Consider the following 14937-nt stretch of genomic DNA (forward strand, 5'->3'; position numbering starts at 1 on the left):
TCCACTAGTGCAAGCAGATATATGATGAAATGTGGCAGACATACATGGATATATAAATTTGACATAATGTTTTTGTACCATGCATCAATGGAATAATAGAATACGACTAGAAGGGCCCTGATAAGATTTGTATTCCTTTAAAATATTGTAGTAAACTTTCCTTTTTATTAAAGTTTATTTATAGCTACGCTTCTGCAATTCGATTTTAATCTCATTTTGTTCTTTATAAAATAAAAATCGTCTCCTTATTCCTAAATCTCAAAATTCCCTCCACTTTATTCATAGAACTCAATTTTGATCCCATTTTGGCCCTTAAAACGCAAAAATCGTCATTTTGCATGATAAAACTAACAATCGCTCCATGTTGCCTTAGTCTCTAATTTCGTCATGCGCGTTTGATTCGGGTGCACCATGCCAATCAATTTTTTTTTTCCTTCATCTTTGCAACTCAATGCATAGCGACCCAAAAAAAGGAAAAGGGAAAAGGAGTTTTAGAGAGAGAAAGTGATGTAATATTTTCTCTGTATATTTTGACTTCTTCATTTGCTCTGTATATTGTATTGAATGAATGATTGACTTACGAAAGAGTCAGAGGAGATTAATTCTTGATTTCCCAGTTCGATGGAATTCAACATGTCTAATGCTTGAAACAGCCTTAGAGTACAGGGGTGCATTTTCTCTCCTGCAAGAGCATGACCCTTCATACACATCAGCTTTAACTGACACAGAATGGGAATGTACGAGGTTTGCTACAGTTTATCTGAAACTTTTGGAATCACTAATGTTTTTTCTGGCAATAAATGTCCAACTGCGAGCATATATTTTCGTTAGATTTGTCATGTTCACATCCAATTTGTTGGTATATGGTCCAGCCCATGATCAATGTTCTAGATTATTCTAGTAAGCAAGAGAGATGGCTGGTGCATGCTAGACAATTCTAGCATGTTATTAAGTTGATGGAAGAAGCTAGAGAGTACTAGCTTCCTTGGTTGCAAATGGAAAGATCTAGAAGCCACACTTTTGTGGCTAGTCTAGATCTTTCTATGCTAGAGGTTTGAAGAATACACTAGAAACTAGTAGAATGCCAAACCCTCACCTATAAATATGGGTGTGATGTTGTAGTGAACCAACAAATCAAGAGAGTAGTGAGTAGCAAAGGATCAAGTCCAAAGCTAGAGTTCCACTCCAAGAGTGAGAGTGAGAGTGTTCCACTACACATTGTGTGAGTGAAGTTTAGTGTGATAGAAAGTGTGTGTCCTACTTTCTTGTATCCATCAAGCCTTGTCTTTGGCTTGGTAAGACTACTCTTGTTGTACTCATCTTTTCATATAGTGAAGATTGATCCTTGTTTGGTGGACGTAGGCATAAATTGCCGAACCACATAAATTTTTGGTGTCCATTTTCTACTTTACTTTGTGCATTCTCTATCTTGTAGTACCGACATTCCTAACAAGTGGTATCAGAGCCCGGTTGGCTCGTACTACGAGATGGAAGGAAGTGGCACTATGATCAAACTCACCAACTCCAATTGGGTAACATGGAAGCCAAGGATGGAGGACATTCTCTATTGCAAGGATTTGCATGAGCCAATTGAAGGAGATGCCGCTAAGCCCGAGAGCATGTCCGATGCCGAGTGGAAGAAGATGAATCGCAAGGCTATTGGCACAATTAGACAATGGGTGGATGATAGTGTTTTTCACCATGTGTCTAATGAAACCAATGCTCGCGAGTTTTGGACGAAGCTTGAGTCCTTGTTCGAGAAGAAGACCCCAGCCAAGAAAGCCTTCTTGATCAAAGAGCTCATCAATGTGAAGTACAAGGATGGTTTAAGTGTAGCAGAACACTTGAACAATTTCCAGAATATCATCAACCAGTTGGCTACTATGAAAATGACGATCGAGGACGAGCTACAAGCGCTCTTGTTACTTGGATCCTTGCCAGACAGTTGGGAGACCTTTGTGGTGAGTATAAGTAACTCTGCTTCTAATGATGTTCTTACTCTTGATAATGTTAAAAATAGCATGCTCAATGAAGATACAAGGAGAAAGATTTCTGGCACAGATAGCAGCCAAGTATTTGTCACAGAGAACCGCGGAAGAAGCACGAGTAGAGGGCCTAGAGGTCATGGCAGGAGTCTTAGCCGATCCAAGTCAAGGTTCAGGGGTGCATGCCACCATTGTGGCAAAGAAGGCCATATGAAGAAAAATTGTCGAGTTTGGAAGAGAGAGCAAAGGGAAGGAAACAATCAGAAGAAAGATGATACTGGCAATACCACCGCTGTCATATGTGGTGATGTACCAGAAATATTGTCTGTTGGTGAATGTCTGCATATGGGCAACTCTGACAGAGACATTGAATGGATCTTTGATAATGGAGCTTCCTTCCATGCTACGTCCAAACGGGAGTTCTTCAGTACATACAAAGAAGGTGACTTTGGCATAGTGAAGATGGGGAATGAAAGCTATTCCAAAATTCTTGGAATTGGTGATATCTGCTTAAGAACTAATCTCGGCTGCCAATTGATGTTGAAAGATGTGAGACATATTCCTGATATACGTCTCAATCTGATATCCATCGGTACCCTTGATCGACAAGGATATTATCACCATATTGGCGAAGGAAAATTGAAGCTTACTAAAGGCTTAATGGTGGTAGCAAGAGCACGACTTTGTTGTACGTTGTACCGGTCAAATGCCAAGGTTTTGAAAGGTGAGTTGAATGCTGTGGAAGACTCATCTCTAGACTTGTGGCATAAGAGGCTAGGCCACATGAGCGAGAAAGGCCTACAAGTTTTGGCAAAGAAGTCTCATATTCCCTTTGCCAAAGGTACGTCGTTAAACTCTTGTGAGCATTGTTTATTCGGAAAACAAAGAAGAGTTAGTTTTTCTGTTCCATCTACAAAGAAAGGAAACTTGTTAGATCTTGTTTATTCAGATGTGGGTGGTCCCATGGAAGTCGAGTCACTTGGAAGAAATAAATATTTTGTTACTTATATTGATGATGCTTCACGAAGGGTGTGGGTGTATTTGTTGAAATCCAAAGATCAGGTGTTTCAGACATTCCAGGAGTTCCATGCCATGTTGGAGAGGGAAATTGGGAAACCTCTCAAGTGCCTTCGTAGCGACAACGGCGGCGAGTACACATCTCACCAGTTTAGAGAGTATTGTGTAAAACATGGCATACGTCATGAGAAGACAGTTCCTGGAACTCCACAACATAACGGTGTTGCTGAAAGAATGAACCGAACCATCATGGAGAAAGTCAGGTGTATGTTGAGGACTGCAAAGTTATCTAAGCAGTTCTGGGGTGAAGCTGTAAGGACAGCCTGCTATTTGATCAACCGATCTCCATCAGTACCATTAGGTCTTGATGTTCCAGAGAGAGTATGGACTGGTAATGATGTGTCTTACTCTCATCTGAAGGTGTTTGGTTGCAAAGCTTTTGTGCATGTGCCCAAAGAGCAGAGATCGAAGTTAGACTACAAAGCTACACCGTGCATCTTTCTTGGTTATGGCGGTGAAGATTTTGGTTACAGATTATGGGACCCATACCAGAAGAAGTTTATCCGAAGTAGAGACGTGGTCTTTTATGAAGATCAAACAATTGGGGATTCGGATAAAGAGGCACAACCAGATGGCGCAGTCAGAGGAGTTGATCCATTAGCTTCAGATGAAGAAAGTCACGATGACATCCCTGAAGCAACTGCCAATGAAGTGCCTGCAGAATCAGATAATGCTGATCAAGAGGAGCCTGATCAAGATGTGCCAGACCATGAGATTGCTGATCAGGGGGAGCCTAGTCAAGAAGAGCAGATTCAAGGAGAATCCAATCAGGGGGAGCCTCTAGCCCCGCAAGAGAATGAAGATCAGGTCAGAAGATCCATCAGAAGTCGAAGACCGTCTACCAAGTATTCTTCATCAGAGTATATCATGTTGACTAATTATGGAGAGCCCGAAACATATGAGGATGCCAGAGCTCATAACGACAGTGACAAATGGATGAAGGCAATGGAGTCGGAGATGGATTCCTTATCAAAGAATGATACCTATGAGCTGGTGGAGCTTCCAAAGGGCAGGAAAGCATTGAAAAACAAGTGGGTGTTCAAATTGAAAAGAGACGACAACATGACAAGGTACAAGGCTCGTTTGGTTGTCAAAGGTTTTGGTCAAAAGAAAGGAGTTGACTTTGATGAGATTTTCTCACCGGTGGTGAAGATGACTTCCATTCGAGTTATCCTTGGTATGGCAGCAAGCATGGATCTTGAGCTCGAGCAGTTAGATGTTAAAACTGCATTTCTCCACGGCAATTTAGAAGAGGAGATATACATGGAGCAACCCAAAGGCTTTGAAGTCAAAGGTAAAGAAAATTTGGTGTGCAAGCTCAAGAAAAGTTTATATGGTCTTAAGCAGGCTCCGAGACAGTGGAATAAGAAGTTCAACTCATTCATGGTGAGTAATGGGTACAAGAGAACTCATGCTGACTCTTGTGTCTATATCAAACAATTTTCTGGAGGTAAATTCATCATTTTGTTGCTTTATGTTGATGACATGTTGATTGTCGGTCAAGATGCTTTTATGATTAAAAAGCTCAAAGAAGAGTTATCTAAGTCCTTTGACATGAAGGACTTAAGGCCAGCCAAGCAGATTTTGGGCATGGAGATAATTCGTGACAGAAAATCCAAGAAGTTGTGGCTGTCACAAGAAAAGTATGTTGAACGGGTGCTTGAAAGGTTCAACATGAAAACAGCCAAATCGGTAAGCTCACCTTTAGCCAATCATATCAAGTTGAGCAAAGAGTCGTGTCCAAAAACATATGAAGAAAAGGAGAAAATGGCAGTTGTTCCCTACTCTTCAGCAGTAGGAAGTATCATGTATGCAATGGTGTGCACACGGCCAGATATTGCTCATGCAGTAGGTGTGGTGAGCAGGTTTCTCTCTAATCCAGGGAAAGACCATTGGGAAGCTGTTAAGTGGATTCTCAGATATTTGAAGGGGACTTCTAAGATGTGCTTGTGCTTTGGCGGTTCCAAACCAATCTTGGAAGGATTTACAGATGCTGACATGGGAGGTGACCTGGATGGTAGAAAATCTACGTCTGGGTACTTGTTTACTTTTGCAGGGGGAGCCGTGTCTTGGCAATCCAAGTTGCAAAAGTGTGTTGCTTTGTCTACAACCGAGGCTGAATACATAGCCGCTACAGAAGCATGCAAGGAGTTGTTGTGGCTGAAGCGGTTTCTCCAAGAGTTGGGTTTGAAGCAAAGTGATTATGGCGTTTATTGTGATAGTCAGAGTGCTCTGGATTTGAGCAAGAACACTGCATACCATTCACGCACCAAGCACATTGATATTCGTTATCACTGGATTAGAGATGCTATCGAGAACAAGATGCTACAGCTGAAGAAGATTCATACCGATAATAATTCTTCAGACATGTTGACAAAGGAGGTCACAAAATCAAAGTTGGAATTCTGCATTAAGGCTGCTGGGATGGACTCCAGGTAACTTGGAGTCATGATCGGAATTCCTCCCTCATGGACTGGAGGGGGAGATTGTTGGTATATGGTCCAGCCCATGATCAATGTTCTAGATTATTCTAGTAAGCAAGAGAGATGGCTGGTGCATGCTAGACAATTCTAGCATGTTATTAAGTTGATGGAAGAAGCTAGAGAGTACTAGCTTCCTTGGTTGCAAATGGAAAGATCTAGAAGCCACACTTTTGTGGCTAGTCTAGATCTTTCTATGCTAGAGGTTTGAAGAATACACTAGAAACTAGTAGAATGCTAAACCCTCACCTATAAATATAGGTGTGATGTTGTAGTGAACCAACAAATCAAGAGAGTAGTGAGTAGCAAAGGATCAAGTCCAAAGCTAGAGTTCCACTCCAAGAGTGAGAGTGGGAGTGTTCCACTACACATTGTGTGAGTGAAGTTTAGTGTGATAGAAAGTGTGTGTCCTACTTTCTTGTATCCATCAAGCCTTGTCTTTGGCTTGGTAAGACTACTCTTGTTGTACTCATCTTTTCATATAGTGAAGATTGATCCTTGTTTGGTGGACGTAGGCATAAATTGCCGAACCACATAAATTTTTGGTGTCCATTTTCTACTTTACTTTGTGCATTCTCTATCTTGTAGTACCGACATTCCTAACACAATTAACTGATGGTGCAAGAGCCCGGACAAATTTCTTAGTTCTAGGGCACTAAAGATGAAAGCTAAGTTTGTTAAGTACTCCAGCAAGTGCAGTTTGGCTTTGGCAGTAGCAGCAATCTTGGATCCCCAATTCAAATTGAAGTTGGTGGAGTATTACTACTCTCAAATATACGGTAGTACTGCTCTGGATAGGATTAAGGAAGTTTCCGATGGCCTCAAGGAACTTTTCGATGCTCAACAATGGTAGATCAAGGTCCAGCTTTGCCTGGTAGCAGCTTACCCAGTACTAGCACTGATAGTAGGGATTGATTGAAAGGATTTGATAAATTTCTCTACGAGACCCTCAGAGCCAAAACATGATATCAGACTCGGACAAGTATCTAGAGGAACCAATCTTTCCGTGCAGTTGTGATTTTAAGAAATTAAATTGGCGGAAGGTCCACACGCCAAGATACCCTATTTTGTCCATGATGGCACGTGACGTTCTGGGAACTCCTATGTCAAATATTGCGCCAGAATCGGCATTCAACGCTGGTGGTAGAGTGCTTGATGAATGTCGAAGCTCACTGAATCCTGACATTTGAGAGGCTTTGGTATGCACACAAGATTGGTTGCGGGTGGAATTAAAAGGCATGTGAATTACATTTTGAATTTAATGTTTGTCTTTCGTTATGACATATACTTAGCAGTGATCTTATTGCAATAATTACTTATTTCTCTTTTCTATCAGATGCAACTCATTGTCAAGCCATTCTGCTAGACCAATCCCTTCAGCCAGACCAATTCTTGTTGATTAGAGTTAATTTTTCAAAGGTATGTTTCTGCTACATTTCCTGCTTTATTCCATATCTATTCCGCAAACCCAACGTGGCAAAGTACAGACTTATGGTGCAACTTGTTATGTAAGGTTGATGGATCAACTCGTGGCCCATCCGGTGCTGTTAAAATGATGCCGACACACCTAAATCTGGTCTGGGCTGTGAACCTTTGCTATATCTTCATGTCAATACATCACATGAGACTTGTTAACGCCTTTAGTTCCTTGTCAACCTTAATTGTAAAGTTTAGGATGTCAACTAGATTCCCACATCTGTACATAAATTAGAGGGACCTCTTTCGTCATGGAAAGGTGTATCTTTGATTTTCGCGCACGCAACTCTTTCTTTGTAAGATTTCGTTAAAGTAACAAAATGTGGATTGCTCAATCACTAATCTATATATTTATAGTTATGCACAAAACCTTCATCTTGAATTCTCAATCAATATATTTTAGATTATTCTTTCAATATGAACTCCTCAATGTTTATCTATTGATGGCTAATAACTTCAATTGTCTTGCTGTTATAAACCATGTATGCTGAACTTAGCATATTTTTTTTTTTACAAAGTGATATTCTATATTATAACTCAGGGGAGAAGTATTGAGGTTTGATCATTAGCCGGCGGCTATTGGAGGAGTATCAGCGCTGTTGTTATTCCCACGGACTTTAGACCTGCAGGTGGTATTACTGGTAAGATATAAATAAGCTTTCTTCAATGGTGCTCCGTGTTGGCTTCAATCCAGTGACAACGAGGGTAGCTGCACCATGTGATTTGATATGGTGAGGAATCATTTGAAAAAATAATGGTGCCAACAAGAACAGATGTTCCAGAGTGTATGCCCCCTCCTTAAGATGCTTTGTCAAGTGGTTTTTGTACCCTTAGTTGCGTGTAGGATAGGCTAGGATCTATTAATTCGTTTCATTTCTTTGTTTTATCTTGATTATGAGGTATAAATTACATATATTGCATTCCGCAGATCAAACTTACAAGCCAGGTTCATGAAATTGTTGGGAGAATTAATGGCAGATTTGGAACTTTGACCGCTGTCCCAATGCGTCACCTGGTATGCCCTTGATTTTTCTAAGTAACTATTCCATGATATTGAAAGGCCATATTTGGTACTTGGTGGAGTTTAATACGAAGGATGTTGATGTGCTGCTTATGTATGACGCCATTGGTCCGTCTTTATTAACTTTCTGTATGATGATAGCACATTCACAGGCATAATTTGAATTTGAAATGCTAGACTCATGGCACAAGGTTCAATAATTGGTTATAGTTCCTCTGTCATGGAATTATATCTCTCCTGCTTAGCACTATTATATAGAGTGTAGTAGTTTAATAGGCATTATGATCAGTAGCAGTAGTTGTTTTTCATCTATTTCAAGTTTCAAAACCTATTACATTTGATTTGGATGTAATACTTCCTAAACAACCTTTCATTGTCTACAGGATCGTTCACTCCACCTTCATGCATTGTGTGCACTATATGCTGTAACTGGTACTATTCTACATACTCTGGTTCTGGTTCCCTGTTTCTTTTGACCCATAATTTTTTTCGAGCAAATAAGTTTTCAACATAACCTTTCACCTAGGATCTAAGAAAATGTATGAATAAATTTTCAGCTAGTAATATCTCCTTCTGTCTTTTTTTTTTTTTTTGGTCCAGATGTAGCACTTGTCATATCCCTGAGGGACGGAATGTATCTTGTCAGTTATGAGTATGTGGCATGCCATGCCAGGATGCAAGGAGAGGGGTCCTTATTCTGAGTGAGGTAATAACTAGAAACTTGCATCCTTATGCTTCACTAAGATAAAGGAAGGAAAAAGTTCTGAAAGGAAAGGGAGTTGAAAACACAATAGCTTGATAAGAGAAACACCACCAGCACAAAGTCCACCATAGTAATATGGGCAGATCATCTTGATAAGAGAAACATCTGACTCCCCGTGCTTGATGTTCTTCCTTCAAGCTACTGAAATGTGCAAGAATTCAGTTGAAATATTCATCATTTGATTCTAGGTTGAGTTGTGCACTTTCGTCCCTTTTATAGTAATTAATTTATTAGTTGAAAACATTGTATTTTGAGGAGGCAAGTAAAGCTTTGTGGAACTGCATGGGTATGGTATGCTTTTTTTTTTTTGGTGATTTGGTTGGACACTGTTTGAAATGGTACCAGGCATATCGATTAGGTTGATAAAAAAGATTGAAACTTTGAGCAAGGGTTTGAAGAAATTTGTTTCTTTCAAGAGAGAGAGAGGGAAGAGCAAGAGTCGATGTATTTTTCATATATCTCAAAAGACAAATTACAAAAGACTATATCTTTTTACAGCCGGTCTAAAATCAGATCCTTTATCTAGGAACCTAGAACTCCTCTCCGACCATAAATGGTTATTAGAGGATATCATCCATCCACTTGGAAGAAGATGGGAAGGCTCAGTCCAATTAACAAGACAAAAGAAAGAAAAACACCAGCTGTAACTTTCTTAAACTAGTAAAAGAAACTAGCCGTTGAATTTCAATGGCTACTCCTGATTTAGTAAAGTCTTAATTTCTTCACATTTCTCAGCTCCTTTTTTATTTCATCTGCAGGTTTAGCTTCTGCAGGGTAACTTCTAAAGCAAGAATGCAGCTTAATTCTCAACAGCCTCTCCTAAGCTGCTTACTGGCTTTACTCCTAACTTCATCCTCAAGTAATTGAATCGATCTTTAGGCAAAGCTTTTGTAAATATATCTGCCAACTGCTCTTCACTTCTGCAGTACTTCACATCAATGGATCCTTGCTGCAATGCTTCTCGAATAAAATGATATTTCCTGTTTATGTGTCTGGTTCTCTGATGAAAAACAGGATTTTTTACCATCGATATTGCAGACATGTTATCACAAAACAATGGTGTTGCATCAGCTTGCAATTCACCAAAATCATCCAAAACAAATCTTAGCCAGATGGCTTGAGCTGTTGCTCCTGCTGCTGAGACATACTCAGCTTCTGCAGTTGACAATGCAACTGTGTTTTGCTTGACTGAGGCCCATGAAAATGTACCACTACCAAAACTGAATGCATACCCGGATGTGCTCCTACTGTCATCTTCACTGCCAGCCCAATCTGAGTCACAAAATCCAATCAAAACAGCATCCTTGTCCCTTGTAAATTCAATGCCATAGCTGAGAGTACCTTGAATGTATCTAAGAACTCTTTTAGCTATACCCATGTGCTTCTTCGTGGGACCATGCATGAACCTTGATAGCAAACTGGTTGCATACATTATATCAGGCCTAGTTGCAGTTAAATATAGCAAACTGCCAACTATTTTCCTGAACAACCCTTCATCAGTCAACTCACTTCCATCAACTTTCTTCAGTTTCTCTCCTGTTGGTAGAGGTATTGTCACTGACTTACAATCCTCCAGACCAAACTTTACAAGTAAGGACTTTGCATATTTGCTTTGATGAATAAAAACCCCTCTTTCAGTTTGTAGAACTCCCATTCCCAAGAAATGATGTAAGAGTCCTAAGTCAATCATCTCATATTTCTGCATCATGTCTCTTTTAAACTCACTGAGCAGTGTATTGCTACCTCCAGTGTATACTATATCATCAACATATATAGAGACTATGATCATATTTCCTTCATCATCAGTTCTAGTGTATAAGGTAGCCTCACTTATGCTTCTTTTGAAATTGCAGTTTGTGAGATAAGTGTCAATCTCACTGTACCAGGCTCTAGGAGCCTGCTTCAAACCATAGAGAGCCTTCTTCAACTTATAGACCTTGTGACTTGCATTTTTTACTTCAAAACCCTCGGGTTGCTCAGTGTAAACCTCCTCCTCAAGCACTCCATTTAAGAAGGCTGACTTAACATCTAGTTGGAACAATTTCCAACCCTTTTGTGCTGCAAGTGCAATCAAAGTTCGAATTGTATCCAACCTTGCCACTGGGGCAAAGGTTTCATTGTAGTCAATACCAGGTTTCTGAGCATATCCTTTTGCCACAAGTCTAGCCTTGTGTTTTTGAACTGATCCATCGAGATTCAGTTTGGTTTTGAACACCCATTTGACTCCTATGACAGGCTTGTCTGCAGGTCTTTCCACCAGCTTCCAAGTTCCATTCTTCTCAATGGTTTCAATCTCAGAATTCATTGCTTCCTTCCATGCATTGTCTTCAATGGCTTCATGATAAGTTTCAGGTTCAATAATGGTCATGTTACATCTTGCATAAATGTCCTCCAAGCTTCTCAGCTTTACTGGTGTATTGCTTGGTGTTGAGCTTTGACTTGTACTGGCAATGTTGCTTCCAGGAACATGTTCATCATCTGAGATTAATTGAGTAGGATTTGAAGAGTCAATACTATGAGGTTCATGAAAATGTTCTTCAGTTTCTGTCATCTCAGTGTTTTCATTTCCAATAGTGAGAGGTATGTAGACAGATTCATCTTGCTTGCTTTGCCAGTTCCAGGTCTTATTCTCATCAAACATTACACTCCTTGAGAGAATAATCTTCTCTGTTTGAAGATTATAGATTCGGTAACCTTTTTCACAACTGCCATACCCCATAAAAATTCCTTTGCTTGCTTTGTCATCAAACTTCTGTCTAAGCTTGGATGGAATGTGACTATAACAGATACATCCGAACATTCTCATGTGTTTTACACCTGGCTTTCTTCCTGTGAAGGCTTCAAATGGAGTCTTGCCCTTTACTGAGATTGTAGGACATCTATTTTGCAGATATACTGAAGTTCCAACTGCTTCAGCCCAGAAAATCACAGGAATGTTCTTCTCAGCCATCATAGATTTTGCCATTTCACAAATGGTTCTATTTCTTCTCTCAGCAACTCCATTTTGCTGAGGAGAATATGCTACTGTCAATTGCCTCTCCATTCCAGTGCTGGAACAGAAGTCTGAGAATTCATGGGATGTATATTCACCTCCTCTGTCACTTCTCAGCTTCTTGAGCTTAAAACCACTTCGTAGTTCCACAAGGACTTTGAATTTTTTAAACACATTGAACACATCAGATTTGTTTCTAAGAAAGTACACCCAACACATTCTTGAGAAATCATCTATGAATGTTATGAAATATCTGTTGCCACCAATGGATTCATTCTGCATTGGTCCACAAACATCTGTGTGTACCAGTTCTAATGGATTACTAGCTCTCCAAGCTTTCTCTTTATCAAATGGTTCCCTATGCATCTTCCCAGACACACAACTCTCACAGATTTCTTTCATTTCAGATAGTTCAGGCAAACCAAGCACCAACCCTTCTTTCTGCATCCTTTTCAGACTTGCAAAGTTCAAGTGACCTAGCCTTTTATGCCAAATCCAAGACTGTTCTTCAATTGATGCTTTTCTGGCCACTGGATTTATAGATTCAAGAGACAATGGAAAGCATCTGTTCCCTGTCATTACTACCTTGGCTACCACATTCTCAAGGTTGCTGTCATCGAAGATCACAGCCATGTTGCCTCCAAACAGAACATAGTAGCCGTGTTCCATCATTTGACCAACACTCAGCAGGTTTTCATCTAATCCTGGAACCAACAGGACTTCATTGATGTATCTCTTCCCATGCTTTGTATTTACTACCAGTGTTCCCTTGCCTGTTGCTTGAACCAAATCTCCAGTCCCCATTTTAACTCTACAAGTCACTGATCTGTCAAGATTCAATAGAAGAGACTCTTGAGAAGTCATGTGATTGCTGCAAGCGCTATCCACAAACCACACAGATTTATCTTGTTCTATTGATGCTGAGTGACAAGCATAGAACATTGTACCAGTGGTTACATCTTCTTCCTTGGCACAATTAGCCACTTGTCTGTTGTTATCACAGTCTTTTGCCATATGACCAAACCTATTGCACTTTCCACACTTAGCTTTTCCTTTATATCTACACACACCAAAATGGTATTTCTCGCAGACTTGACACTGTGGTTTCACACCACTTTGACTATTACTCCCTTGCTTGTTCTGTGGATTGAACTTATTGTTCCAACTTCCTCCAGAGTTGTTGTTCCAGTTTGATCCACTGGTATTGCTCCAGTTCCCATTCTGAGACCAGTTCTTCCCCTTTTTATATTGAGTCCATTTTGAGTTTGTCTTATACTGAGAGCCTTTGAAATTTCCATTACTGCTTCCGTTTCCTCCAACCTTGAGACTGCTGAAGGCCCTCTCTGTACCAGTGTATTTATCTCTTTCATCATGCAAGTCTTCTCTTTTATCATAGACTTTCACTGAGGCTAGGACTTCTTCAACTCTAATACTGTCCAGATCTCTGGTTTCCTCAATGATTGACACTATGGACTTATATCTCCTATTTAGACTCATCAACAGCTTTTGAACAATCCTTTTTTCGGTTACATCTTCTCCTAGAGATTTCAGGTTGTTTACTATCTCAAAGAACCGAGCCAAATAGTCATCCAGAGATTCAACATCATTCATCCTTAAATATTCAAAATCTGCTCTAATGGCTTGTAATTTCACTGCTCGTACCTTTTTATCTCCTCTGAACTCTCTTCTCAAGATTTCCCAGGCACCCTTTGCAGTCTTCTCATTTCGGATTCTGGGAAAAAGCTCATCAGTGATTGCACTTTGGATGAGACTCAACGCCTTGGCATTCTTGATCCTCTCCTCCTTTGTAACAACAGGAGCTTCAACCGGAATGTTTTCCGTCTCGCTTTCTCCTTCTTCCTCAGAGCCTTCTTCTCTGGGAGTTTGTTGTTCAGGTAACCCAGCTTCAACCACATCCCATAGATCGTAGGCTATGAGAATGGTTTCCATTTTAATGGCCCAAAAATCGTAGTTTGATCCATTAAATTGTGGTGTTCGTAAATCACCACCAGATGTGCTCGATCCAGCCATTTCTTGAGCTAGAATACGAAGAGTCACAATAAAAGAACCACCTTTAAGGTTTTCTGTTTTTTTTTTTCCGGAGTTGGATTTCTCTCACAGTATAACGCCCTTTCTTCGGAATCAGACCAATAGCTCTGATACCATGTTTGAAATGGTACCAGGCATATCGATTAGGTTGATAAAAAAGATTGAAACTTTGAGCAAGGGTTTGAAGAAATTTGTTTCTTTCAAGAGAGAGAGGGAAGAGCAAGAGTCGATGTATTTTTTCATATATCTCAAAAGACAAATTACAAAAGACTATATCTTTTTACAGCCGGTCTAAAATCAGATCCTTTATCTAGGAACCTAGAACTCCTCTCCGACCATAAATGGTTATTAGAGGATATCATCCATCCACTTGGAAGAAGATGGGAAGGCTCAGTCCAATTAACAAGACAAAAGAAAGAAAAACACCAGCTGTAACTTTCTTAAACTAGTAAAAGAAACTAGCCGTTGAATTTCAATGGCTACTCCTGATTTAGTAAAGTCTTAATTTCTTCACATTTCTCAGCTCCTTTTTGATTTCATCTGCAGGTTTAGCTTCTGCAGGGTAACTTCTAAAGCAAGAATGCAGCTTAATTCTCAACAGACACTATTGCTAGAAAATTGGAGGAACAGTTTGGATTAGTGCAGTGGCCTTGACGGATACACTGAAGCTTTGGACGTTTTAGCTGTAAGCATTAGTAATGCTGCGCCTGAATTGAGAGAGAGTCCTTTCATGATACATTGATCAGATTGGAGCAGTTTTTTTCTTTGACTTACTAGATGGTGGACATGTTGTTAACTGCTGGAAACTTTTTTTTATAACTCTTCTAACTCTTCTACTAGTAAAGTCTTAATGTCTCTAAAATGGACAGGTGACCATCGGATTTGCTTAGCAAATATAATTTTGGATTTATCCAGATACAACAACTAGGATTAGAAGCCCAAATAAAGCTCAAAAGGGTGAGTGGGTTTTGGATGTTGTTCTGGAGAAATCTGTTGTCAAGCAAAGCGGTGATGCATGGAGAATTATTCTCGATTCTTTCCTCCCTGTGCTTCACCTAATTGGCACTAGGCGTTCCACCCCGTATGCCAACAAA

General features: G+C 40.0%; 1 protein-coding gene and 1 long non-coding RNA gene across 2 annotated transcripts in view; both read left to right on the plus strand.

Annotated features, from left to right (window-relative positions):
- Positions 1 to 9096, plus strand: part of LOC126616499 (probable LRR receptor-like serine/threonine-protein kinase At1g53420) — an 87374-nt gene extending 78278 nt beyond the window's left edge. The window contains exons 6-10 of the mRNA XM_050284576.1: positions 654 to 744; positions 6194 to 7803; positions 7947 to 8033; positions 8423 to 8471; positions 8640 to 9096. The gene's annotated coding sequence lies outside the window, so the exon portion shown is untranslated. The remainder of the gene's footprint in view (positions 1 to 653; positions 745 to 6193; positions 7804 to 7946; positions 8034 to 8422; positions 8472 to 8639) is intronic.
- Positions 9097 to 9346: 250 nt separating this feature from the next.
- LOC126616505 (uncharacterized) lies at positions 9347 to 14612 on the plus strand. Its single transcript, XR_007621175.1, has 2 exons — positions 9347 to 9445; positions 14390 to 14612. It is a non-coding gene; the product is annotated as an uncharacterized LOC126616505 (long non-coding RNA).
- Positions 14613 to 14937: the final 325 nt, after the last annotated feature.

Source organism: Malus sylvestris, chromosome 3 (assembly GCF_916048215.2).
Source record: "Malus sylvestris chromosome 3, drMalSylv7.2, whole genome shotgun sequence".
NCBI classification, from domain to species: Eukaryota; Viridiplantae; Streptophyta; class Magnoliopsida; order Rosales; family Rosaceae; genus Malus; species Malus sylvestris.